Consider the following 26,958-nt stretch of genomic DNA (forward strand, 5'->3'; position numbering starts at 1 on the left):
AAGTAGATGTTTTAAGATATTATTGATGCTGCTGATCCATCAAATTACCGATGTGAGGTCCAAAGCTTCGGCATGAGCTGCGTACAGACTCAATAAGTCTATGGGTCTGTCCATTCACTTTCAGAGTCACTGTGCAGAGCTGGTCATACAAATCACTTTCCCAACCCAACACCTTGCTTTTATCTTGTACTGAAGTCATAAAAATGAAGGTAACTGGGTAAAGTGTTATTTGTTCAAGAGCCAAAGAGGAGTGGGGGCAGGTGTGTGGGGTGACAAAAAACACTGAACAAGCAAACCAACATACACATGATACACAGTACCATGCAGTGACTGAAGCATGCCCTGTTCACATTTGTGGTATGTAGCCTCTTAAGGGGATCAGTAATTTAGGAGTGCAATAGTGCAAACCAATTCAGCATAGCTGTCATGGCTCGGTTATAAAGCAGAGGCGTCTATAAGATGCCCCCATTACTAACCGCGCAGTAAAATGGTCGGCGCATTTCTAATAAAAGACACGGCCAGAATAAAGTATTTTAAGCCCTCGATCTCCGGAAAAAAAAAAACGTAAAAAACGAACAATATTCCGCACCTGTCCATTGTCAACAACGCAATGAACGATCACAACTATGCCACGACGATCCGGATCATTTCTACAGCTGTGACATCAGCCATCACTGATGTCACAGCTGTAGAATACAGCATTGTATACAAGCTGCAGGGGGTCACTGGGGTCCATCAGCTGCAGATCAGCTGATGAGCCCCAGTGAGCTAGAGAGCGTGGGAATCTTCTAGTTTATTCTTTACACTGCCGCTGGCACGCGGGCTGGGAGAAGCAGGCTGCTGCTTCTCCCATCCACATTTCTCTCGCTGTTATCAGCCAGAGCAGCAGTAAGATGAGAGAAGTAGCAGCCTCCTCTCCCGACTCCCGTACCATCAACGGTGCGATTCCGGCGCGATTTTGCGCCTATTGATTACACTGAAATGCAGCAAATCCGCATGTATAGATATTATACATGCAGGTTTGCTGCGATTCAATTCAATGCATTGAATTGGTTGTGCTGTGATTTATGCTGCAAAAATAATCCGCAGCGGAAATTTCCGCATGTGCACAGCACATGCGGATTATCATTGGTATACATGGCAGACCTCTGACCAAGCAATTTTAATGTTTTCCGCGGCGGAATAACAGCTGCGGAAATGTATTAAAACCGCATCGTGTGCACTCAGCCTTAAAATCACTGTTCCCTCTGACAACTTGGTCTTATCTGTCTGACTTACTGCACAATGCCTGTCGTCAAGTGTAATCCGTTCCCAGCAACAAAGGCGACTGATTACAGAGTGCGGATGGGTCTTTGTTTCTCTGCTCTTCTGTATGACAAACTGCATACAGGCATAACAGAGGCAGGCTGACTGCTAGGAGTAGGGAACCATTGGAAAATAGCAGGCAATGCATGCTGAGAAGGGAGGAAGTTACATCACCTATCGTGCTGGCAGAATGCTGATGAAGAGGAACCACTCACTTAAGTGGATGGTAAGTTAAAGACCATGAAAATCAGGTGCGTTACTGGATAAGTTAGAATGGTACGTGCACCATGAGGGCAAAAAGACCACACTTTTCTATAGGTTGTGAGAGAGGACAGATATACCGTACTTCAAAATAAAATAAAAAAACCTATGTTCACATGTCGCGTTTTTTTGAGCATTTAAACGATTTTAAAAATACGCATTAACATAAGTAATAAAAACAAACATGGCAGTGCTTTTCCTGCAGAGACACATTTTTGATGCTGAAATGTATGCAAATATGTAATGTGTGCACAGATCCTAAGAGAACAACCATCAATAAAGGCTCAGGAAGATGCCCAATGTATTATACTGGGGGAGATACACTGCACAATTGACTTTGTCCATGCATCCTGTGGAGGACAGCCCCATCTTCCACCACTTTCTTGTATGGTTAGCTAAGATTAGCATGCAAGCCTTGGAAAGCATACATTTATATATTCCCTGATGTCTGCCCAAAATTGGCAAACTAGAATAGCTTGGACATTTTAGGGCATCTATAAAAGCTAGCAGTAGCCAGTACTCAAAACTACATCGAAGAACTTACAAAACCAAAGTAATCCTTTATATTTCACCCTTTACAATGGCTGTACACTGCATGGCGCATAACTATTCAGCAAATGAGGGTGCCAGTTTTTTCTCCAGTGCAAATATGCCTGCAAAAAGCCCATTTGTCAATTTTTCCTGGCAAAGAACGTGATTTTCAGCAGCACATTGTCCTCTGTAAACAGGGATGTGCTGCCGATAACATGATACCGCAGGGAACAGATTGCCAGTATTGGAGATTATTCTGTACCCATCACAGGCTGGTAAACAAGTGCCGAATCACCCATGGCTCGGTAATAGTCAGAGAACTTGCCAAACTCAGCCAAATGCTTCTTAGGCCAACAACCTCCACAGTGGCATCTTGTACCCCTTGGGGCTGAGAACTACTGTACTAAGGAACAGAATACTTTTGCACTGATCAGGGTGGGCTGCTCCCAGTGGCCAATCAGATTGGAGCATCAATTCCCACAAAAAGAAAGGCCCTGCATGGTGATGGATCCCCTCTGAAAGAAAGTAAAAAATCATATATGATCAGTGCAAAAATATTCTGTTCCTTAGTACAATGGTTCTATCTATATCTATCTCTATATCTATATATTATGTGTGTGTATATATTTTTTATTCTAAAATCTGCATCTTCCTACTTCTTGTACAGTGAAAGGTCTAAGCAGGGCTGTGGAGTCGGAATAAAATGGACCGACTCCTAAAATATATAATAAATTGGGTACAGTAGTTCAATGCAGTTTGTGGGGAATATTTTTTTCATTTTGGAAAGTTATGAAATGTCCTAGAAATGTCTGTCCTATGTAAATGTATCACTTAAACATGAGCCATGTATGAGGGAGTCGGTGTCATGGAAATTGAGGAGTCGGAGGTTTGGCTTACAGTCTCCACAGCCCTGGGTCTAACTTCTCATTTGTGGCCACCACATAGGAACAGTGATATGAACAGATAATTTAATTTCTTGCTCTTACAATATTAGATACATAATCACAAATTGTCCAGTATTCAAATCCTTGGCCAATATGAATAAAAAAAATCCCTGTAAGTTATTATATAAGGTGTTGGTGTCTGTGTATCACCAGACATTGCTGTGTGCACCAGACCTTCCATCTACATGCACAAGATCGCAGCAGATGCTTTTCTGTAAGGTGCAGAGGAGCCCCCGCTAACTGGAGAAAGGAAGAAAACACCTTCTACCCAAGTAAGAATCCATCTCAACAGGAGGATTAGGCAAGCGAGTCACACTGCGCAGAAACATTATGCCGTAATGTCATCTCTGGCAACAGATGGTGTGTAAAGATGAGTAATGACTCCACACATTTCTCAGGGAGCTACCAAGTCAGAAACGAAGCCGACAAGATTCTAACACAAGTCACATTAATGGTCGAAAGAAGTCTTCTAGAAAAATAAAGCAATAAACACATTACCTAAAAATACCAACATCTAAAAATAGTGAGTCTACATTTTGTTTTTTTTATTTATTAAATATTCTAATATTTCAGTCAGCTTAGAAGGAAGGACTAGTGCCCAGATAGATTAAAGCACCACTCCAGTGCACCAATTTAAGCTCCCTACCCCTATAATACTACCAGCCTCCGTCGTCATCTATTAACCCCATCACCTCCTTGCAGTTTTCAGGTTTTTTTTTGCGTTTTCGTTTTTTGCTCCCCTTTTTCCCAGAACCATAACTTTTTTTTAGTTCTCCATCAATATGGCCGTATGAGGGATTGTTTTTTTGCAGGACCAGTTGTACTTTTGAAAGACACCATTCAGTTTACCATATCGTGTCCTGGAAAATGGGAGAAAAAATTCCAAGTGCGTTGAAATTGCAAAAAAAAAAAAAGTGCCATTCCACAATTTTTTTTATTTTTTATTTACCATGTCCATTAAATGCTACAATTGTTTTCTTTTTGGTCTTGTAATATCAGTTGCTGTTCTTGGAGCCAAATTCTTCAAAATAGATAACAAAATTCATGAATTTGGTGCAAATTCGAAAATGTTTTTTTTTTTTTCTACCTTGAATCGTTTTTTTTCCAACTTTTTGGTCCCCAAAAGTCACCCATTTTGCAAAATGGGCCAAAAATTAAGCCAAAAAAGTACTAAAAAAACATTAATCTGCCATTAGGATTCTCCAGGTCATTATGAGTTCACAGATCAATAAAAAGAACCTATTGCATGTTTTTAAGTGGTAAAAAAAAAAAAAAGTCACCATTTTCCAAGACCCGCAGCATCTCAATTTTTTCGTGATCTGGGGCTGGGTGAAGGCTTACTTTTTGCGCACCGAGTGGACGTTTTTATAGATACGATTTTGGGGTACATACGAGGTTTTGATCGCCGGTTATTGCAATGTTGCTGCGGCCAAAACCCAGTCTTTCTGGCGTTTCAATTAAATTTTCGATTTGTTTTCTTTTTACCGATTGGATTAATATACTTTATATTTTGATAGATCGGACATTTCTGAATGCAGCGATACCAAATATGTGCACTTAATTTTTTTTCATTGTTTTATTTTGAATGTGGAAAAAGGAGGGTGATTTGAACTGTTTTTTTTTATTTTACTATTTAACAGTTTTAAAACTATTTACTGGCTTTAGTGGTCCCTTTAAGATACTTGAAGTTACGATCATGTGATCATCCAATTCTCTGTCCTACACATAGCAGGGCTTCAGCACCGTAATGTGTAGCATAAATCATGTTCTCCTATGAACGCATGGCACAGGGGTCTACCGGAGACCCCCAGCTGTCCTGACAACCCATCAGAACCCTGTGATCACGTGACAGTGGCGCCGCTGGGTAGGTCTTGTTATGCACTTTCGCCCAGCGCCTATAGAACACCACTGTCCGATCGACAGAAGCATTTAACTTAAAAGCCAATCCACCCGTGGCTGTTAGAGGCACATGACAGCTGATCAATTCATCTAATCAGCTGTCATGTGCAGGGAAAGATGCCAGCTTAGTGTTAGAGTTCACATCAAATGCAGGGACATGACATTGTGTGTTTGCAAGAACAAATTTAATTTCCCCTGTTCTGTGTTCTTACTTGTCTCACACTGGTAACTCCCCTTTTATATATAATAAGCTCTGGAGGCAGAGTTATCTTCCAGGCAGCGTCCTCCCCAGAGCCTGGAAGAGGTCATTTACATACTGTGATAACAGATGATTTATCAGCAACAAGACATCTGATATGAGGCATACAGGGATCACTCTCCTCAGCAGTCTATAGTTTAGATAGGTCAAATGTGGTGACAGATTCCTTTTAAGGCTGTGTGCCCACTATGCGTTTAAGCGTTTCCGCAGCTGCAATTCCGCTGCAGAAATACTTAAAAAACGTATGGTAGAAGGCCTGCCATGTTCCCCAATGATAATCCGCATGTGCTGTGCACATGCAGCGGAAATTTCCGCTACGGATTATCATTGCGGAAAAATCCGCAGCACTACCAATTATTTTGTGGAAGCGCTACGTTTTCGCAGCCAGTGACTTGCATTGGAACGCTTGGATTCTGCATCAATGCATTTGTACATGCGGATACCATGTGTTTCAATGTGCGGATGGTACCCGGGTTTGGAGAAGAGGAGACTCTCCTCCGGACCCGGGTACCATAGAATCTGTAAAAAAAAAAGAATAAAATAAAAAATAAATATTATACCTACCTTCTGATGGCCCCCGGTGTGCTTGTCTCGGCTTGCCGGCAGCTTGCGGTAGACTAAAGGACCTGCGGTGACATCATTTAGTCATGTGACTGGTCAAGCGACCGCTGACGTCGGCAGGTCCCTTAGTCTACCGCGAGATGCCGGCAAGCCAATACAAGGACACTGGGGGCCATCAGAAGGTAAGTATATATTTATTTGTTATTTTTTACCATTCTTTCGGTCACACTATATAAATCCATGCAGTTTGCATGGATTTATATAGTGTGACCAAGTTGTCACAAGCAGTTTCCAAGTGATGCTAAAATCGCTTGGAAAGCGCTTGTCAACCCGCATGCGGAAATGCAAGTGAAGAACGCTTCACATCCGCATGTCCCTGGCAGGAAAAACGCATGTACAATCCGCATGCATTTTTTTCTGCCAGGGAGATGCAGAAACGCTCAGGAAAAATCCAGAGTATTTCCGCATCGTGGGCACATAGCCTAAATGTCAATGTTTGTGCAACTTGAAGTTGAAACATACTTGGGTGCTCATGGCTCTAAAGTCTAAAACATTAGGCCATTTGGTACATTATTTCTCATAAGAAATGAAGAATTTGTCTGGTGGCAGTACTGTAAGGAGATAACCAATACCTGCCCAAGTATCAGGAAGGACCCAATACAATACAGACATATCTTCATAAAGTGTACTTCCCCTTTAAGGCCAATAAAGTAAATGAATCATGTTTATACTTGCAGAGCTGTTCCAATATGACTAAACAAACTTGGGTGTCAGGGAGGTCAGTTTGTGCTCTGGTATACAGGGTATGGGAGACAGAAAGTAACCATTAATGCAGAGGATAAAAGATTAACCTGCTATCATCTCTACCGGCATTACTCACAGACCCGATCTAGGTTAGCCCGACTCCAAACATAATGTGGCACATTATTATTAATATAGTCTTAGGACAGGCATAGTTAATTCATTTTAATATTTGTGACTTTTCTAATGACATTGCTTTAATGATATGAGCCGGTAGAAAGGAGACAAGTTGTAAGTCAGGTCAGACCGGTCATGTGTGCTCCGCTTTGTACAGCATTACTTTTGAAGCTCACTGATAACTTGGCCTTACATATAGGACCAAAGGGCCTTACACACACAGGTGAATCACAAAATATTAGAATATCATCAAAAAGTTAATTTATTTCAGTTCTTCAATACAAAAAGTAAAACTCATTATATATAGTCATTACAAGCAGAGTGATCTATTTCAAGTGTTTATTTCTGTTAATGTTCATGATTATGGCTTACAGCCAATGAAAACACAAAAGTCATTATCTCAGTAAATTAAAATAATTGACAAAAAACACCTGCAAAGGCTTTCTAAGCATTTAAAAAGGTCCCTTAGTCTGTTTCAGTAGGCTCCACAATCATGGGGAAGACTGCTGACTTGACAGATGTCCAGAAGGCAGTGTGTAACACACTTCACAAGGTCCCAGTTACAATTTTCATTTGGAAATCAAGGTCCCAGAGTCTGGAGGAAGAGTGGAGAGGCCACAATCCAAGCTGCTTGAGGTCTAGTGTGAAGTTTCCACAATCAGTGATGGTTTGGGGAGCCATGTCATCTGCTGGTGTAGGTCCACTGTGTTTTATCAAGACCAAAGTCAGCTCAGCCGTCTACAAGGAAATTTTAGAGCACTTCATGCTTCCCTCTGTCGACAAGCTTTTTGGAGATGGAAATTTCATTCTCCAGCAGGACTTGGCACCTGTCCACACTGGCAAAAATACCAATACCTATTTTACAAACAGTATCACTGTGCTTGATTGGCCAGAAAACTCGCCTGACCTTAACCCCATAGAGAATCTATGGGGTATTGTCAAGAGGAAGATGAGAGACACCAGACCCAACAATGCAGAAGAGCTGAAGGCTGCTATCAAAGCAACCTGGGCTTCCATAACACCTCAGCAGTGCCAGAGGCTGATCGTCTCCAAGCCACGCCGCATTGATACAGTAATTGATGCAAAAGGAGCCCCGACCAAGTATTGAGGGCATTTACTGAACATACATTTCAGTAGGCCAATACATTTTTCAAGCTGTTGTTATAAAGTATTCTGATTTACTGAGATAATGACTTGTGTTTTCATTGGCTATAAGCCAAAATCATTAACAAAAATAAACAAGTGAAATAGATCCCTCTGTTTGTAATGACTCTATATAATATATGAGTTTCACTTTTTGTATTGAAGAATTGAAATAAATTAACTTTTTGATGATATTCTAATTTAGTGAGATGCACCTGTAGGACCAAAGGGGCATTTACGATGCAGGATAATTGTGAACGAGCATTGGAAATCTTCAAAATGAGCGTCTTTATCGTGCCATGTAAACAGGCTGCCGATCCCCCGTTGAACGAGCACAGCGCTCCATCGGGTGAAATGATTTTTTTTGTGCTGTACAAAAGATTATCACTCGATGGTGCATCGTCCTGTGTATACAGGAATGGTGCGGCCGAGAAGAATGGCAGCCTGTATGCTCCTAATGACTTCGTATAGAACGCTGAGTGGGCCTCATTTACTTTGGTTTGCCAGTGTAAAAAGGCAATTAAACAGTTGATCGGTAAAGGTTTACCAAATGGTGGACATATCATGCAACCAGAGTCCAAAAGACAAGTCTCTCAGAGTCCGTCCTCACAACTTACAGTACCTGCTGCTTATATCTTGGCCCCTTCACTGAGACAATAGAGAAGTTTTATAATGACATCTACCATTTATGATATAACTCATATTTAGGTTTGAAAGCATAACACATTTTAAACTCCTTAGCTTCTACAAAGTAATCCCTTAGCTTTTGACAGCTGAATGTGTTTTGGAAGGGGGTGAGTGAGGAAGGCTCACCCCGAGTCACACCCCTAAATGTACAGCTAAGCATCTGCTCTAAACCAGGGGAGGAGTCCTGAGGAGATAATTTGCATATTCCCACTGCATTTTTGGGTAAGTGAAAAGTCTCCGCGAGCTCAAAGAACACTGGATTTTGGCTGTTGGAGCTGAAAAGAGGACATCGGTAAACCGCGCGCCGTTCGGCGCGCGCATTTTGAATCTTTTTTTTAAGCTTTTTTCACTGTTTTCAGAACATTAACAATAAGAACATGGAAGAGTCCAGGAGCCATTTGGTGAGCTGCATATCCTGCTACATGTTCACAGACTTGCCAGTGGAAAAGCCAAACTTCACATGCCAGAAATGCAAGCTTGTGTCCCTGTTGGAGGAAAAGTTGCGAAATCTAGAAGAGAGGTTAACTACCTTGAAAATCATTAAGGAAGGTGAAGAGTTCTTAGACAGAGCAGAATTATCTCTTCATGATTCAGAAAGAGAAGAAATTCGAACTGCACCTGACGAAACAGAGGAATGGAAGCATGTGACCCACAGAAGCAGGAGGATCGAGAGGCAGTCAGCACCCATACTGCTCAGGAACCAGTACCAGGCTCTCACGCAGGAGAACCATGAAGAAATACAGCAAGATAAGACTTTGCCAGCAATGAATAACCTTGTAAGCCCTCAGAATCCTCCTGGATGGAGAAAGAAGAATGTTGTGAAGAAAAAACGGAGAGTGGTGGTCATGGGGGGATTCCCTGTTAAGAGGAACAGAGGCCGCTATCTGCAGACCAGACATAACCTCAAGAGAAATGTGCTGTCTTCCAGGAGCAAAAATTAAAGATGTGTGACAGGATATCAAGACTCTTCAGACCTACAGATCACTACCCATTCCTGCTAATACATGTGGGGACAAATGACACCGCAAGAAAGGACCTGGAAACCATCTGCAGTGACTTTGAAGACTTAGGCAAGAAAGTGAAAGAATTGGGAGCGCAGGTGGTCTTCTCATCCATCCTCCCAGTGGATGGCCATGGAACAATGAGGTGGAATAAGATTCTACAGGTGAACAACTGGCTACGTCGATGGTGCCGTCAACAAGGATTTGGATTTCTGGATCACGGAATGAATTACCTATACGATGGACTACTTGCTAGAGATGGGGTGCACCTTACGAAGACTGGAAAACATGTATTTGGAAGTCGCCTTGCTACACTCATCAGAAGAGCTTTAAACTAGAACAATGTGGGAAGGGAAGCAAAAGGCCAGAAAAAGCCATACAGCTGACAAATACTATTGAGATCTCTGCTACTGGAAGTGGAAAGGAAGAACAAAGACAAAACAATTTAAATAATAAAAATATGGGAGGAAGAGAAACCAATCACAAACTAAAATGTTTTTATACAAATGCACAAAGCATGGGCAACAAACAAGGAGAATTAGAACTACTAGCGCAGGAAAAGGAATATGATGTCATTGGAATCACTGAAACTTGGTGGGACAATACACATGATTGGAATAAAAGGCTAAAAGGATACAACTTATTTGCAAGAAACAGACTTGATAAACGAGGAGGAGGTGTTGCATTGTATGTTAGAAAAGCGTATATCTGCACAGAGATTGAAGCTTCAGAGACTGGGAGTTCTGTGGAAACTGTTTGGGTAAGAATACAAGGAGAGAACAACGGAAAGGACACCATTGTAGGCATTTACTACAGGCCACCTGGGCACGCTGAAGATATGGATGAACTCTTTATGTATCAAATGACCAAGTTCTCCAAAAAATATGACGTAGTGGTCATGGGAGATTTCAACTATCCAGACATTTGTTGGGAATCTCTCTCAAGTAAAACTAACAGGTCAAGCAAATTCTTATCCTCTCTTGCTGACAACTTTATCTTCCAAAAGGTAGGGGAGAAAACAAGGGGATCTGCTACTTTGGATCTAATCCTTATAAACAGGGAGGAAATGGTTGAGGAGGTAAAGGTGGCTGGGACCCTAGGAGGCAGCGATCATGCTATTATAGAATTTTGGATAACTAGAGGAGGAAGACATGTGAAGACTCAAACTTCAAGGTTAGATTTTAGAAAGGCAGATTTTAAGAGACTCAGAAAGAGAATAGGAGGGATCCAATGGCTGGATGTCCTTAAGGACAAAAATGTCCAGGAAGGATGGGAAATTTTTAAAAATGAGATTCTCAAAGCACAATCGTTAACAATCCCGAAAAGTAGGAAGAATGGGAAGCATTTAAGGAAACCAGGATGGATGAACACAGAACTTAAACACATGCTAAAAAGAAAGAAAGAAATGTTTATTAAATGGAAAGAGGGAGGCATATCTAAAGAAGATTATAATGCAGTCTGCAGATCCTGCAGGGCACGTATCAGGATAGCTAAAGCTGACAATGAATTAAGGCTTGCAAGAGATGTCAAAAGCAATAAAAAAGGATTTTGGGGGTATGTCAAAAGTAAAAGAAAAGTCAAAGATGCTATAGGATTTTTACAGGATGAAAATGGAGAAATGGTAAGAGAGGATGTTGAGAAGGCCGAACTTTTTAATTCCTATTTTGCATCTGTTTTCTCTCAGAAAGAAAATGTAACATCAACTGATCTTCACTGTCCTTTTAAAGGAATAGAGGAATCCAAGTTATCTGTAAACAGAAAGATTGTGAGGGAATATTTAGCTAACATAAATGAGTTCAAGTCTCCAGGTCCAGATGAATTACACCCCAAAGTACTGAAGGAGATCGTAGAAGAAATTTTAGAACCACTCTCCATAATCTTTGAAAATTCTTGGAGAACAGGAGAAGTCCCAGAAGACTGGAGAAGAGCAAATGTTGTTCCTATCTTCAAAAAGGGGAAGAAGGTGGACCCAGGGAACTATAGGCCGGTGAGTCTGACTTCTATACCAGGAAAGATCTTTGAACAAATTATTAAACAACATGTATGTAAGTACATGGATAAGAATGAAGTGATTAACCAGAGTCAGCATGGGTTTGTAACTAACAAGTCATGTCAGACTAACTTAATTTCCTTCTATAACAGAATCACTGACTGGGTGGATCAGGGAAATGCTGTAGATATAGTATATCTTGACTTCAGCAAAGCATTTGACAAAGTATCTCACATCATCCTTATTGAAAAAATGACCAAGTATGCAATGGACCAGGCAACTGTTAGGTGGATTCATAACTGGCTTAGTGATCGGACTCAAAGGGTGGTTGTAAATGGCTTCACATCCAGCTGGATGAATGTCTCAAGTGGGGTACCACAGGGCTCCGTCCTGGGACCTGTATAGTTCAACATCTTTATCAATGATTTAGATGAAGGAATTGAGGGTAAACTGATTAAATTTGCTGATGACACAAAGCTAGGAGGGATAGCTAATACTAGAGAAGAGAGAGAGAGGATTCAAAAAGACCTAAATAAACTGGAGCAGTGGGCAGCAACCAACAGAATGGTTTTTAACAGGGAAAAATGCAAAGTACTACATCTGGGCAATAAAAATGAAAAAAGCATATACAGAATGGGAGTAATAGAGCTAAGCAACAGTACATGTGAAAAAGACTTAGGTATACTAATAGATCATAGACTGAACATGAGTCAACAGTGTGATGCAGCAGCAAAAAAGGCAAATACAATTCTGGGATGTATTAACAGAAGCATACAGTCTAGATCACGTGAAGTCATTATCGGTCTTTACTCCTCTTTGGTCAGACCTCATCTGGAATACTGTGTACAGTTTTGGGCACCACATTTTAAAAAAGACAGACAAACTGGAGCAAGTTCAGAGAAGAGCGACCAGAATGGTGACTGGTCTGCAAACCATGTCCTATGAGGAACGGTTGCAGGATTTGGGAATGTTTAGCTTGCAAAAAAGAAGACTGAGAGGAGACTTAATAGCTGTCTACAAATATGTCAAGGGCTGTCACATTGTAGAAGGATCATCTTTATTCTCATTTGCACAAGGAAAGACTAGAAGCAATGGGATGAAACTAAATGGGAGGAGACACAGATTAGATATTAGAAAAAACTTTTTGACAGTTAGGGTGATTAATGAGTGGAACAGGCTGCCACGAGAGGTGGTGAGTTCCCCTTCAATGGACGTCTTCAAACAGAGGCTGGACAGACATCTGTCTGAGATGATTTAGTGAATCCTGCTTTGAGCAGGGGGTTGGACCAGATGACCCAGGAGGTCCCTTCCAACTCTACCATTCTATGATTCTATGTACTCATCAGCTCCAAAAGCAAACTGGACAAGTCTATAACTACTCCCGGGAAGATAGATCTGTAGGCAGCAAAAAGGAAAAACAACATTCTGATCATTAATAATAATATACCGTATTACAGAAAAAAAACAAAACATTGCAATATAAAGATTGAGGCTTAAGCCATGGCCCCACTATCAGTATTTGGTCAGTATTTTTTCTCAGGAGTGGGAGATAAAACCAGATGAGGAACAATCAGAGAAAAGGTATAATAGAAACAAGTCACCAATTCTGTATTTATCACCCACTCCTGAGAAAAATACTGACCAAATACTGACCGAATACTGATAGTGGGGCCAGGGCCTTAGGTACACTTCTGCAGTTTCTTTTCAGGGTTAACTCCTTGTATTCTAATTTTTTTTCTGAACAAACAAATAATGGGTCATTCAGACATCAGTAATTTTTCTCAAACAAAAAAAAATTGTTCAAGTTTTTCATCAGCGTTTGGTCGGTTTTTACTAAGTGTTTCATCAGTTTTTCACTGCTAATAAACAAAAAAGGATGGATGTTCAGTAAAAATATATGACATGTGTACAGCTCTATAGACTAGAATAGATACCAATTATATCTGTGAAAAACACAGCTATGACACGTACCAGAAAAACTGATGTCTGAATGAGCCCTAGTAGATTAGTCCAATAATATACAGAAATAAAAATGGAATATCCTATCTAACTCGTCAGTGTTTGCTTTAAAGACTTTACATTTTTAAGTGGATTACTGTAGTTATAACTAAATATTAAATAAAGAACTGACAGCACAACAGAGTTGGATAAACTATAAACTTAAAAATCACAGCGCTTGCAACAGTCTAGGAGTGGAGCACACGGATCCCCCACGCTGAAAGCTCCATGTTCCTGGATTTGGTGGCTGTAAGGTTGTGATCATAATGGCTTCACATAAGAGCATCTACAAGAGGTTTATTTGCCGTCCTGGAGTCTCCACTGATTTATAACCCAAAACGTGTAGGCAGCAATAGCAGAGCAGACTTTGCTGGGTATATATCAAAACTTTTCAACCTATATATCTACTGGCAAAAGAAACCCCATAAAATGATAATTACATTAGATATACATTAAAAAAGGATACCCCAAAAGTTCTACTGGTACAGAAACCATATATAACTGAGAGGTACAAATACCGAAGGGAATATTGTATAACCAAGAGAAAGACAACTATATCCCCTAACTGCCGCAGAGTTGTCCCTACCTTGCAGAGGAGGTTGTCACACTATTACTACGTTCCCCACACGGGGGGTTTTCAGCGTATTTTGCTACAGATTTTTATGCAAATTTTCAGCGGCGTTTTGCAATACCAGCAAAGTCTATGAGAAACCAGAATTCTCAGTTCCCTTTTTTTTTTTTTTTTGCTGCGTATTTGGTGCCTTGGTTGTGTTTTTGGAAAATAACACTGAAAGAAGTGACATGCTCTTTTTCACCCATAGGAAGTAATGGGTGGTGAAAAAAATGCAGGTAAATTTTTTCAGCGTTTTTGATGGCAATAGAATGTTTTTTTGCTTTTTTTTTTTTTTCTCTCACAGAACTTTATGTACATGCATAGACAGGAGGACAGCGAAAAAAAACGCATAAAAAAAAAGTAGCAAAACCTGCAGCTTATTTGACGCAGCTGATTTCCTGCCAGAGATCAGTTTTGCTGCAGATTCCTGACTGAATAAAAAACCACAACATGTGGGAACATAGCCTAAATGAACAAGATGGCTCAAGGTACATAAACCCTGAAACAAATCTGCGCACCATCCCTATTTCAAAGACCAAAATAGTGCAAAACACAGAGAATCCTAAGAAAGCAATCAGCAATATACCAAGAAGCAGCAGTCAAACAATCCAGGTTCACAGAATACCTTAAATCATAGTCAAAAGAAAGTTCACCAGCATCTTATTCACTCAAAAAATATTAGGTTACAGAGCAGGGGGGCAGAGTAGACTGATATATAGTTTTGTGACATAAGAGTTAGTATAATCTGTGTCCTAATCATTTAATTATCTGCTCTCTGAGATTTTTGGGTCCAGTGGGTGGTCCTATCAGTGACTGACAGCTATCTATGTATAAGTGTGTGCACAGGGATAGCTGTCAGTCACTGATAGGACCACCCACTGGACCCAAAAATCTCAGAGAGCAGAGAATTAAATGATTAGGACACAGATTATACTGAACTTTTTCCTCACAAAACTATATATCAATCTCCTCAGCTTCCCCTGCTCTTTAACATGGTGCCTGCAGATGGGACTGCAATTTCACAAAACAGGAACACCTAATTCACAAGTACAAGTTAAAGGGAACCAGTCACAAGAAAAAACCCTTTTAACCTGCTGATATGGGGTTAACCTGCCCGGCGCCTGCACTTATCTGAATGCAGTGGGGAGAAAATGAACTTTTCTCCTTACTCCCATTCTCCCCCATCATTCCCGTTCAATCACCCCGCCCCCGGCCAGACTAAAAGATGGCCCCAATGTAGGGCCAGTATCAGTCAGGGCTGAAGCGCGGTTACAGCCGCTCTGTATATGCAGAGCGGTGATTGAACTGGCGCCGCCCTGTGACAAACCGAAATGCTGCAAAGGTTGGGGGGGGGGGGGATTGAATGTTATCCTTGCTGTGTTCAGATAAGTGCGGGCACCAGACAGCCTAATAACACTATTAACCTGCATAATAACCCCATGTCTGCAGTGTAAAAGCTTTTTTTTCTGGTGACAGGTTCCCTTTAACTTGGTTGTCCTGAATCTATAGAGAAAAAAAATGTGGACATCAAAAAAAGATCTCTACCAATTGCTATTACAGAAGAGCAGAAGCAACTGGCCAGAGAGTTCAGCTCAGATCTGCATTGCCTGGTTTCATCAGATGACTTTGTAGTGTCTTCTCCAGCCTGATCTGGCCTTTTCTTGGAGATTTCACTTGGACTGAACAGTTCTGGAATAAGTCTGGTTTTACAACTAGGCTCAGCTGACCGCACAACTTCTGAGTCAATGGCTGAATAGTATCAGTTATGCTAATGTTGTTGAACAGCTATTCTTGCGAGGATTTGATACCAAAGTCCACAACTGCACTTCAAGAGGACATTTCATTAGCTTGAGCATGTTAAACTGGCCACACGGAATAGTGGCTGCAAAGCTGATTAAAACATTTTATTTTTTAATTTCTTCTCTCCATTGTGGAGATAGTTTGTAAAGTTTATGTTATAATTTAAGGATAAGCCCAGATTTTCTTTTGGGGGGAGTGCACTACTTCCCCTATATGACCAAACAGGCAGCAACACTCAGAGGAAAAAAAATAGCTTAGCACAGGCGTCCTCCTGTGTGAGACGTGTACTGACAGTATGCTCTTCTCAGTGGCCTCACTGCATAGCTGTTTGTAGTTAGTGCCAGGACTTACGGAAGTGTTCGTTATCATATTTAGCTCTGCTCCACTTCTGGGATTTTGTAATCACACACAGGTCTACAGTTAGACTATCATTACAAGTCACATACAGGGGAAAACCTGTTTTAGGCTATGTGCAAACGGAAACTGATAGGACACTTTCCAAAATACTCCTGAAAATCTCAAAACTCCTTAAAAACGTAGTTTCTGCATCAAACTCCTAAAAAGAAAAAACTGAAAAAACATTTAAAACAGCCGTAAGAAGTTGTCAACTACTTTAATATTGATGACCTATTCATAGGACTGGTCATCAATGTCTGATTGGCCGGGGTCTGACACCCCCCACCGATCAGTTGTCATCGGTGTTGGCTGGAATTCTACACTTGTCTTTTAGTAGTGGCCGAGGCAGGGTACTACAAATGCACCTCCTATTCAAATCAATAGGAGGCGCATGTGTAGTACCCTGTGGAGGCCACTACCAGAAAATGGCTAGCTCCACAAATAATTATTTCCAGTTGGCAGCTGCCGCCACCGATAACAGCTGATTGGCGGGGAGCTGGGAGTCAGACCCTGGCTGATCAGACATTGATGACTAATCCTAAGGATAGGTCATCAATACTTAAGTAGTGGACACCCTCTTTAGAGTGAACCCATCATTTGGGGACATGTCATTAACCTGTAGATATGAGGCTAATCTCCATGACAAAGCCAGAAGAATAAATTATTTCCTCCCGGCAGCCACACTTTCAGTGCAGTGGCTGCACAGCTTTGGAACGCTATCAATCTGCAGAGCAACCCCGTATTTGCAGGATAATAGCATTTGACATGACAGGTTCTCTTTAACCTACTGGAACACCTTTCACGGTGTACGAGGTTTTACAGAGCTAAGCGTTCACAGAACTTCTAGATCTGCAGCAGAGAAAACTGATGTTATCAGAACAGCAGCAAGCAACCCAGCAACTCATACATTGCTGGAATCAGGGTCTCTGCCTCTACATCATGCTGTTCTCAAAAGAGGTAGCAAAAACCTGGCAACAGATTCAGTTTAAAGAAAATAACACCCAGCAGAACGCTCTATAGCAGAGTTCCCCAACGCCAGTCCTCAAGAGCCATCAACAGATCAGGTTTTCAGGATTTCATTAGTATTGCACACATGTTAGTGTCATCACCTGTGCAAGAATAAAGAAATCCTGATTTGTTGGTGGCTTTTGAGGACTGGAATTGTGGAAACACTGTTCTATACTTTCAAGAACAACCATGCAGATTCCTATATTTTTTACCATAAAAATAATGCAGAATCAAAATAAAAGTATTGACAGAACCCAAAAAAGCAATTATGGACACAGCCTGACTCAAAGTTTAGATATATGCCTGCGTTTTTTGAATGCTATATTTCATTGAATGATGATGGTCTTACTAGTGAAGAGATCTATTGGGTCGCTTTTTGGGCCTATGGGAAATACTGGATTATGAGAATTGCTGGCCTATGATTTTCCGAATTAGCAGTGTTGCATTACTTAATTATAAAGACAGTATGAAACATCCACAGCAAGGCTAATGGAGGTTATAGAACACCCGAAAATAAGTCCTTTTCTTTAATATAAAAAGGACTCACTTTTTTCTTATTGCTGCCCTTTACACAATGGCGTCATAACTCAGAAATTGAATAGAATTGCAGCTATTCTGTAAAGTGCATTACTGTTATTTGTATTAGAAATTCCCATTGTTTGCAATGTGCTCAGGTTGTGATGTATGAGCGACTATCCATTTAATGATAAAGACCCCTGCCTCCTTCTCACATTAGAAATGCCATTCTAATGTCTTGCTACAAGTAATAAAATCTATCAATATAACACAGTTACGCAGCCGCCTATAAGTTTCCTCTCTCACATTCCACAGATAATGATCATAACCTGAAAATTAGCATTGCTGAGTCCTGGCATGTATCAGCAAATAATATGCTACCATTTATTGCTTTGACTTTATGCAGAGCTTTTCTAATAACTCCTTTGCACACTTAGACTGGATAAAAAATATACCAGAATTTTTGGACTATAAGGTATGTGCCCACACGTTGTGCTTTTTCTGCATGAAATCTGCTGATAATTTTTCTCTGGCAGGTTTAGCTGCGTTTTTGCTGCGTATTTGCAGCATTTTTTCCACAGTCCTTCTGTCTCTATTTAGTAATGCACATAAAGTTCTGTGAAAAATAAGACTCCCATTCTATTTTGCCATCAAAAACACTGCAAATACGCAGCAAAATACGCAGTTGCGTTTTTTGGTGTGTTTTTGCACCCCCCCCCCATTACGTCCTATGGGTGAAAAAACGCTGAAAGAAGGGACATATCACTACTTTCAGCATTTTTCTAATCACTGAATATACAGAGCAAACAAAAAGCAACATGTGGGAACAGTGAATTCTGGTTTCTCATAGACTTTGCTGGTAATGCCAGACATAGAAATCTGCAGCAAATACAAATACCCATGGGAGTGGTGAATATTCATGGCCTTTAATAGCGGGCACGCTGACCACCGAGCGCAGCAGGAGCCGCGCTGTGGGTACAGTGTGCATGCTATTAAGGAGAATGAATGGTCACTGCTCCCCATGCACGCAGTCCCGGCGTTGGGAGCAGTGACTATTCCGGCACAGAGCAGGACAAAGCACTGGAGGAGAGAGGAGGGGAGTATGATTGTTTATTTTTTTTCTGTGCAGCGTGACGGGGATCATGGGGTGCCAAGCATACCAGGATGAGGGGGGCCATACATACAGGGATGAAGGGTGCCATAAATACCAGTTAGAGGGATGAGGGGGCAATACATACCGGGATGAAGGGTGCCATACATACCAGGAGCCGCACTGCAGGCACAGTGTGCCAGCTATTAAGGAAAATGAATATTCACTGCTCCCCACGCCCATGGGCGTGGAGAGCAGTGAATATTCATTTTCTTTAGTAGCGGGCACAGTGTAGGCTGCAGCAGGCGGCTGCTGCGCTGCCTCCTTTGCCCCGCTACTCCGCCGCTGTCACTTCCCCCACAGCCACAGGATTTATGTATATCGGACTATAAGATGCACCCCCCACTTTCCTCCAAAATTTTGGAGGAAAAAAGTATGTCTTATAGTCCGAAAAATACGGTATATACGTTCTTGCTCGATGACAAAAGGAACGGTGGCTCAATAGTTTGCAATGGGGCCTTAGGTTTCTTATTCAACCAGGGGCAAAATGAGCATATTTGGCATGTCTTCCCTGAATAATCATTTATATAGTGCCATACTCTGCAGCACTTTACAATGAGGCTATGTGCCCACGATGTAGAAATGCTGCAGATTTTTTCCGCTTCTTCCTGGCAGGAAAAACACATGCGGATTTTACATGCGTTTTTTCCTGCCAGGTAGAAGCGTTTGTCAAGCGTTTTTGCATGCATTTCTGCATGTGGGTTTTCAAGCGCTTTTCCAAGTGATTTTAGCATCACTTGGAAAGTGCTTGACAAGTTGGTCACACTATATAAATCCATGCAAACAGCATGGATTTATATAGTGTGAGCAAGTAATAGTTAAAAAAAAAAAAAAAGAAAAAGAATAAGTATGGTGAAAAATTAAAAATAAAGATCATTCTTACCTTCCGATGGCCCGTGGTCTCCTTCTCCACTCCGTCCGGTCTCCCCGGTATCTCGCTGTGGTGTGAAGGACCTGCGATGACGTCATTGAGTCATGTGACAGGTCACGCGACCGCCGACGTCAGCGTAAAAACAGTTTCCAAAAATCAAATGTCAGAATTGAGGGGGTTGAGGGGCAATTTCAAGGCAGATGGATTTTTTTTTCCCCCTCGGTGGTAAAATGAATGGTGTTACTCAAAAGTCTTGCAAAAGATAAGCTCTCATACGTCTATGTGAACAAATTAAAAAAATAAATAAAGTTAGCCATGCCATGAAGGGGTTAAATAAAGGTTACACAGCTGACAATCCCAATCCATATGTGCCCGGTTTATAGATAACCTGTCACCAGATTCATGCTGCACAAATCACAAAGCGTTTCAGAGAAAACTATTTGAAAAGCCAGATGATTGACCGGTCTCTCCTATGTGTGAAAACAGGGAAAGCCTTGTCAATCACATGGAGTGGTGCGGGGAGAAGACGGCCAGAGGTGGTGCCGGACTAGTCAAGTGTCTGCCTATGGATCATGGCTGGATCTTTACTGCATATGGGCAGTTGTTTTAAACAATGTGTGTATTTTACAGATTTTCAATTAATAGCTTACTGAACACTATGGAGGAGTTTATTAAGGGGAATCTGTCACCAGGTTTTTCTTCCCTCATCTGAGAGCAGCATGATGTAGGAAGAGAGACCCTGATTCTAGCAATGAGTCATTTCGTTTACTAGGTGCAGCAATTGTGACCATTTTTAGATGCAGCAGAGCTGAGAATGCTAACCCTGCCCTCACCAGCCTCTCTATGTACATAGTCTATTGACAGTGAGCTGCTCATCAGAGGGGGCGGAGTCAGCCCACTGGACACAAGGGAGCTAGTCTGGGCAGTGATAGTCTCCTAGTGATAAAACATTCACTGCATGGAAACAACAACACACAGCCTAATAAATGACATCCCTGAAATCGGTGTCTCAGCCCCTACCTCATGCTGTCCTCAGATTACATAGAAAAAACCTGCTGACAGATTGCCTTTAAGACTATCATTTTATTCGCTGGCCTAAATAAAAAGGCCTCTGAAGAAAGATGCACACGCCTCATAATAAACTGGGGAATCTCTGCCACTTAGTGCACTAGAAAATTACATTCACAGCCATAGGCTGCCAGAAATGTATGCTTTAAGTTAAGCCAATTTCTAGGAGAAACGGCATTACTTCTGTCATGCTGTGGGTCGCCCCCTTCTTTTTAGAAAAGTGTACTTGGTAGGAAAATGATTGCACCAATAAGGCCGGCGTCATAATTTGCTACTTTCAGGGTGGTCCGTAACAGAAGATCACAACATGACTTGCGATCAAAAAGCATAGTACTTCTACAGCCTAACCAACATATAGTGGTCGATTTACCATTTGCATTTTTTAACTCCCTTTTTGTATTGTAGTATTTGACAGTTTTTATGCCCAAACCATGAAGTGGCATTCATGCAAATACAAAATTGCTCCTTATTTTTGTCTGTCGCTTCTTTTTATCGCAAAAACTTGTAATTTCACTAACAAAGTGTGCAGCAAAAAAACTGCCGCACACAAAATATAAAAATTATATAATTTATGAGCAGAAGACAAAAAATGGCGATATGTTTCATCTTGTGTGGTACTATGGAGGCATTCTTCAATAGATGCTGTAGTGGGTCCATGTTCCTGTGTGCAAGACTTCAGGGTATGCTCACACAGCATCTTTAAAAGTGGAGAAAAAAAGTGATGGTGGGGCTGATGATGCTGGCAGCTTGTAGGAGGGTTGCATGGTTCTGATCCAGTAGCCATATACTACTGAAACGGCCGCAGGTCAAGGGCCTGCAAATTTTTTGCTCAAATCCAGTAGTCAAGTCAGGAGCCAATCTGATATTGTGCCGACTGAAAATTACCCCATAAACACAGTCTGCAGGATGTTTATTCTAAAATTTTAGGTTTTATGATCAATTGCACATTGAAGAAGTAGAAGAGAATTTTTTTCAAACATTATAATGATACATAACCGGAAATACTCTAACAAATAGTCAAATCCACAACCAAAAAAAGCCAGGACACCACGACACAAGTTACCTGGAGAAAGCAGTCACATTATTCCACAATATAACCATTAATAAGTGTTAGCCACAGACACCATGTTCAGCCCTCCGGCCTCTAGGTACAGGTAACAATGCGCTCCCCCCCATTAGTAATCACCTCGCCATCTATAGGGAAATCCCATTTACAGTATTAACAAGACCAACAGGCACTGCTCAGTTATTCTGAATTATCAGAGGTCACAGGACAGTATACAGGGCAAACATGGGTAGCAGGACGTTCCCCTGTAAAAAGGTCTATTTCACATTAGACTTTGTGACTGCAGGAATTTATACGCATTGCAAAAGTACTAAACTTTTTTGATGAAATAAAACCACATGAACTGCTGCCATTTCGCAATGCGGTTTATGACGATGTGATTTTTACAAGGGAATTATTTAAAATACATGCGATTTACCTTTAAAAGCAGTAAGGTCAAAGAACGCCTTGAAAAATTACAAATCACAGTGGAAATGCATGTGATTCGAATATATCCTAAGGATTTTTTTTATTTTTTTTTATTAAAGCTGATCCTCTCCAAAAGCCTTACAAAAAGAAATAAAACAACTGTGAGAACTCTTGTGATTCACATGTGAAGGTTGTTGGGTTTTTTTTTTAAAGCCGAGTGGTGAAAAAAAAAAAAAAAAAAAAAAAAATGTATGGTAACTTCTTTGAAGTTGTTCTTGAAAGGGAATTTGTCACCACTTTTTTTGCCATCTAATCTTAAAGCAGTAAGATATAGAGAAAGAGGCCTGTGATTTGTCATTTAATGGGTTGCTTGCTGTAGTTTGCTTTATTTTATTTTAAATCAAAAGCAGGAGATTATCATGAGAGGACTTGAAAACCTGCTGCCATGTAGTCCTCCATATTCATGAGCTCGGTATATCCCTGCCCACACCACTGATTGGCAGCTTTCTGTGTACACTGTGCATAGGCAGATAGCTGGGCAGAGTTATACAGAGCTCAGCACTCAGAGAGCTGGGGAATCTGCAGCAGATAAAAGGGAATTTATCAAAATGACAGCAAGCAGCCCAGTAAGCAGGGCTGTGAAGTTGGAGTCTGTATAAAATGGATCGACTGACTCCTAAAATATATAATTAATTGGGTACAGTAGTACAATGCAGGATGTGCTGTAAATGTTTTCATGAGAATTTGGGAAAGTTATGAAATATCCTATAAATGTCTGTCCTATTCCTGATCTAAGGATCTCCGCTTTTAGTTGAGATGACTCTGTGCTGCACTTTATGTACACGCTCAGTAGTGAGGCCGTGCTGTGGAGTCAGAAGTCAGGAAATTGAGGAGTCGGAGGTTTGGCTTACCGACTACAAAGCCCTGCCAGTAAGTGATACATTGCCGGAATCAGGGTCTCTGCTCCTACATTATGCTGCTCTTGGATGGTAACAGATTTCCTTGAAGTAAACCTCTTTAAACTATGCACTTTCCAATGAAAAGGCAGCAAGAAAAAAAAAAAAAATGCGGCAAGTTTTTTTCTCACTTTTCCAGTTATCAGAGTTTTGTCATCAGCCACAAAGATAACAGAATCCTGCATCTCTAAACTGTTCGGCTACAAGCACACACTGCATATAAGCTGCAGCTTTTCCAGATCCACACCGTAATACATAAACTGACACTTAGGTGAGATTTCCACATGTTCGCCCAGATCTGCAGCGTGGCAATTCTTCTTGCCCCATTCTTTCTAAACTAAACCCTTGCAATGTCTGCAACAATTCTGCACAAAAATCTGCATGAACATATGCAGAGATTGCCAGAACATTTCCACCATGTGTGCACAAAGCCTTAGGCCATGTCCCCACTTAGTGGAAACACTGTGTTCAGCAGTCCAAGCAAAGCGGATTTTATTTCATGAAAACGTATGCATCCTTTCCGTTTAAAGACACAAAACAATTGAGTGAAAATAAAATAAAAAAAATCGTCTGAGATTCAGAAAATTCTGACTATTCTTTTCTCGTTTGTCATCCGTGTGCAGCCCATTTTTATCCATCAGCAGTTACTAAAGATGTACAAGGCTATATACAATTTCCTATGTCAAACAATTGTACTGTATTTGTAAAAATTGGGTACTATACAGTAGCTCCATATAGACTTAAATAGAAGAGTCTCATATGACACACAGAAGGCACCAGCGCAAAAGAAAAAGCGCTGATCTGCACTGCCCCATTGAAAAACATTGGTCTGTTTATTCATGAACAGCATTCGGTTCTGAAAATAGTTATGTGAACCCACCCTAAAAAGCATAGTCCTTACTCCAGCACATTGTGCATAGAAAAGCCGCAGGTTATCCTCCCATAGACTGGCACCATTTATAGGGCTAATCCTCGTTCTGATCTGCCACATATGGCACAACTGTCTGCCAAGTGTGAACGTGCCCATATAAGAATTTCTGCACTGTCAGATAACCTGTCCAATCCGGTCCACTGGACACCTTAGTAATCTGTGCCTGCTGGGTGGGAGCACCCAGAACTTTCTCCCACCTGATGGCATCTGCAGTTCTTTTGATTAGCCGACCTGATGTGACTCAAGTGACGTCGTGCCAGGCTAGCTAATCAAAAGAAGAGCCATGGATGCCATCACATGACTACCACACATCACTGACGTGGCCGATGGACCAGGACCTGCGAATCGTGTCATACCAACTGCACTGTCAGGAATTTAGTTGCACGCATCACCTACATTCAGATGAGCCCTATTCTTTCAGGTTTCTAGTGCTTTTTCGCAGTCAGGATAATTCACTACCTACTTTATGCCAACTGGAGAGAAAATGAAAAAAATAAATAAAAAAAAAGGGACCATAATAGACATGCTAAGGGTCCTCCAAAACCAGACACCATCACCCCAGTGCCTACCTTAAAGGGGGTTTTCCCATGAACAAGACTTAATTTTAATCAGTAGATCTTGGAATAATATTTTCCACAATTTAATGTATTTAAATAAATTGTCCCTGTGCTGAGATAATCTTATAAATGTGCCCCTGCTGTGTACTGTGTAATGGCTGTGTCTGACCATGCAGAAACATGGTCTGATCATACCACATCTCCTGGGCAGGGGAGGAAGGGAAAGAAAGTACAGACATTACAGCAGGGGATCACAGCTGATTCTGTGAGGTAAAACATTGCTTAAAAACAGGCAGTGCAATGTTTTATCTCACAAAAAGAATCAGCTGCTGTCCTGTCTGTATACTCTTTCCCTTCCTCCCCTGCCCAGGAGATGTGGTATGATCAGACCACCATGTTCCTGCATGGTCAGACACAGCCATTACACAGTACACAGCAGGGGCACAGTTATAGGATTATCTCAGCACAAGAACATTATTTTTAAACACATCTAATTGTGGAAATTATTATTCAGCGATCTATTAATTTAAATCAACTTTAAAATTTACTTTGTTCGTGGGAAAACCCCTCTAAGGTTATACTGACACTTACGGTAAGGCAATGTATTGAACCACGCCACCACACAACACAACCACCTGCCGGCCCACCTAGCCACCCCTTAGCCACCCCAACGGTCCCACAGCCCACCTGCCGGCCCCACGCAATGTATTGAACCACACCGCCACACCTACCGGCCCCACGGACCACCTAGCCGCCCTGCCAGCCCACCTAGCCACCAAACCGGTCCGGCGGCCCACCTATCCGCACACCCCCCCCCCCCCCCCACACTAGCCACCCCACTGGTCTCACGGCCCACCTAGCCACCCCACATGTATAATGAACACTTGATGCCATTCCCCTGTGTGCAGGTTAGGGGTGCTGGACGTGAGTCCCTGGGAATAATGTGACCCACGTCAGGTCAGTGATCAGTGCTACACAGACACGAAGCTCCGTGTATCACACATTTCAATATCACGCAGCCCACGGAGGGTCTGGCAGTAACAAATGGTTAGTGATGAGATGTAAATACCCCCTCCCCCATCCGGGCGCTCCTCGCCCTCGCTGCAGCCTTCCCACCCCCGATGTGACGACGCCAGGAGTCCTTACCGATCACGGTTACCAGTCTGCGGCCTGGATCATTTCTCCTTCTGCCGTAACCGGGGACAATCCGACCCCCCGCAGCTTCCTTCCCCACCCAAAGGGGCCGATCGCTTGGCTCTACCCCCGGTGAGGGAGGGGTGGCTCCTTTGGTTATATACTTCTGGGATTCTTTAACCCTCTCCCCATAGAATGGAGAGGAGCCGTATGGCGAGGGGCACTTCTAGAGCTGCCCCAGTACACCGCGGCCCGTATCAGCAGAGCTGAGACTCGTCCTCGGCCACAGCAACTGAGACTCTCCCTTCCTCTCGCGACACTTACTATGACACAACAGGGAAGCGGAAAAGCGAGAGCCGAAGTACGACAGCTGCTCGTGCGGGTCACGTGATGCCCAGTGAGAAGCGCCGGCATCCATTTTCCTTTAGGGCACTTCCGTTCTCTAGCGTCTACCTGATGTAAATACCGCGGTATACGCAGTCGTGTGTATTCCACAGCACGTGGTGTGAGCTCTACTGTGGGAAAAGACAGGTCTTCGGCAGGTTTGTTACCTGATGACCATTAAAGGTAGTGGACAAGTTCTGATTTAAAGCTCTTGACTATGAGTTACAGGAGATTCAAGCCATGTTCACACATTCAGTATTTGGTCAATATTTGACCTCGGTATTTGGAAGTCAAAACCTGTAGAGGAAGTAGTCAGAGGAAAAGTATAATAGAAACACGTCACCACTTCTGTATTTATCACCTTCTCCTGGTTTTGGCTTACAAATACTGATGTAAAATACTGACTGAATACTGAACGTGTGAACGTGGCCTCAGACTATGTATGTGCACACAGAGGTTTCTTCAGGTAGTAAAAAACAAACGAGCGTTGGAGTGTAAACCGCGTCAGGTAATGCTCCTTCTGTGGGTGGTGTTTGGAGGAGTTTGTTTCCTGCGGTTTTGTTTTTCAGCTGTTTTTATAGTTTTTTTTCCTGAAGTGTTTTT

The 26,958-nt window shown here is 41.8% G+C and overlaps 1 protein-coding gene across 4 annotated transcripts in view; it reads right to left on the reverse strand.

Moving 5' to 3' along the window:
* Positions 1–26,329, reverse strand: part of RNF111 (ring finger protein 111) — a 57,262-nt gene extending 30,933 nt beyond the window's left edge. For all 4 annotated transcript variants that reach the window (XM_073652960.1, XM_073652959.1, XM_073652958.1 and 1 more), the window contains exon 1: positions 25,984–26,329. The gene's annotated coding sequence lies outside the window, so the exon portion shown is untranslated. The remainder of the gene's footprint in view (positions 1–25,983) is intronic.
* Positions 26,330–26,958: the final 629 nt, after the last annotated feature.

Source organism: Phyllobates terribilis, unplaced genomic scaffold, assembly GCF_046119375.1.
Source record: "Phyllobates terribilis strain yellow unplaced genomic scaffold, ASM4611937v1 Scaffold_11__3_contigs__length_659146591, whole genome shotgun sequence".
Taxonomy (NCBI): domain Eukaryota; kingdom Metazoa; phylum Chordata; class Amphibia; order Anura; family Dendrobatidae; genus Phyllobates; species Phyllobates terribilis.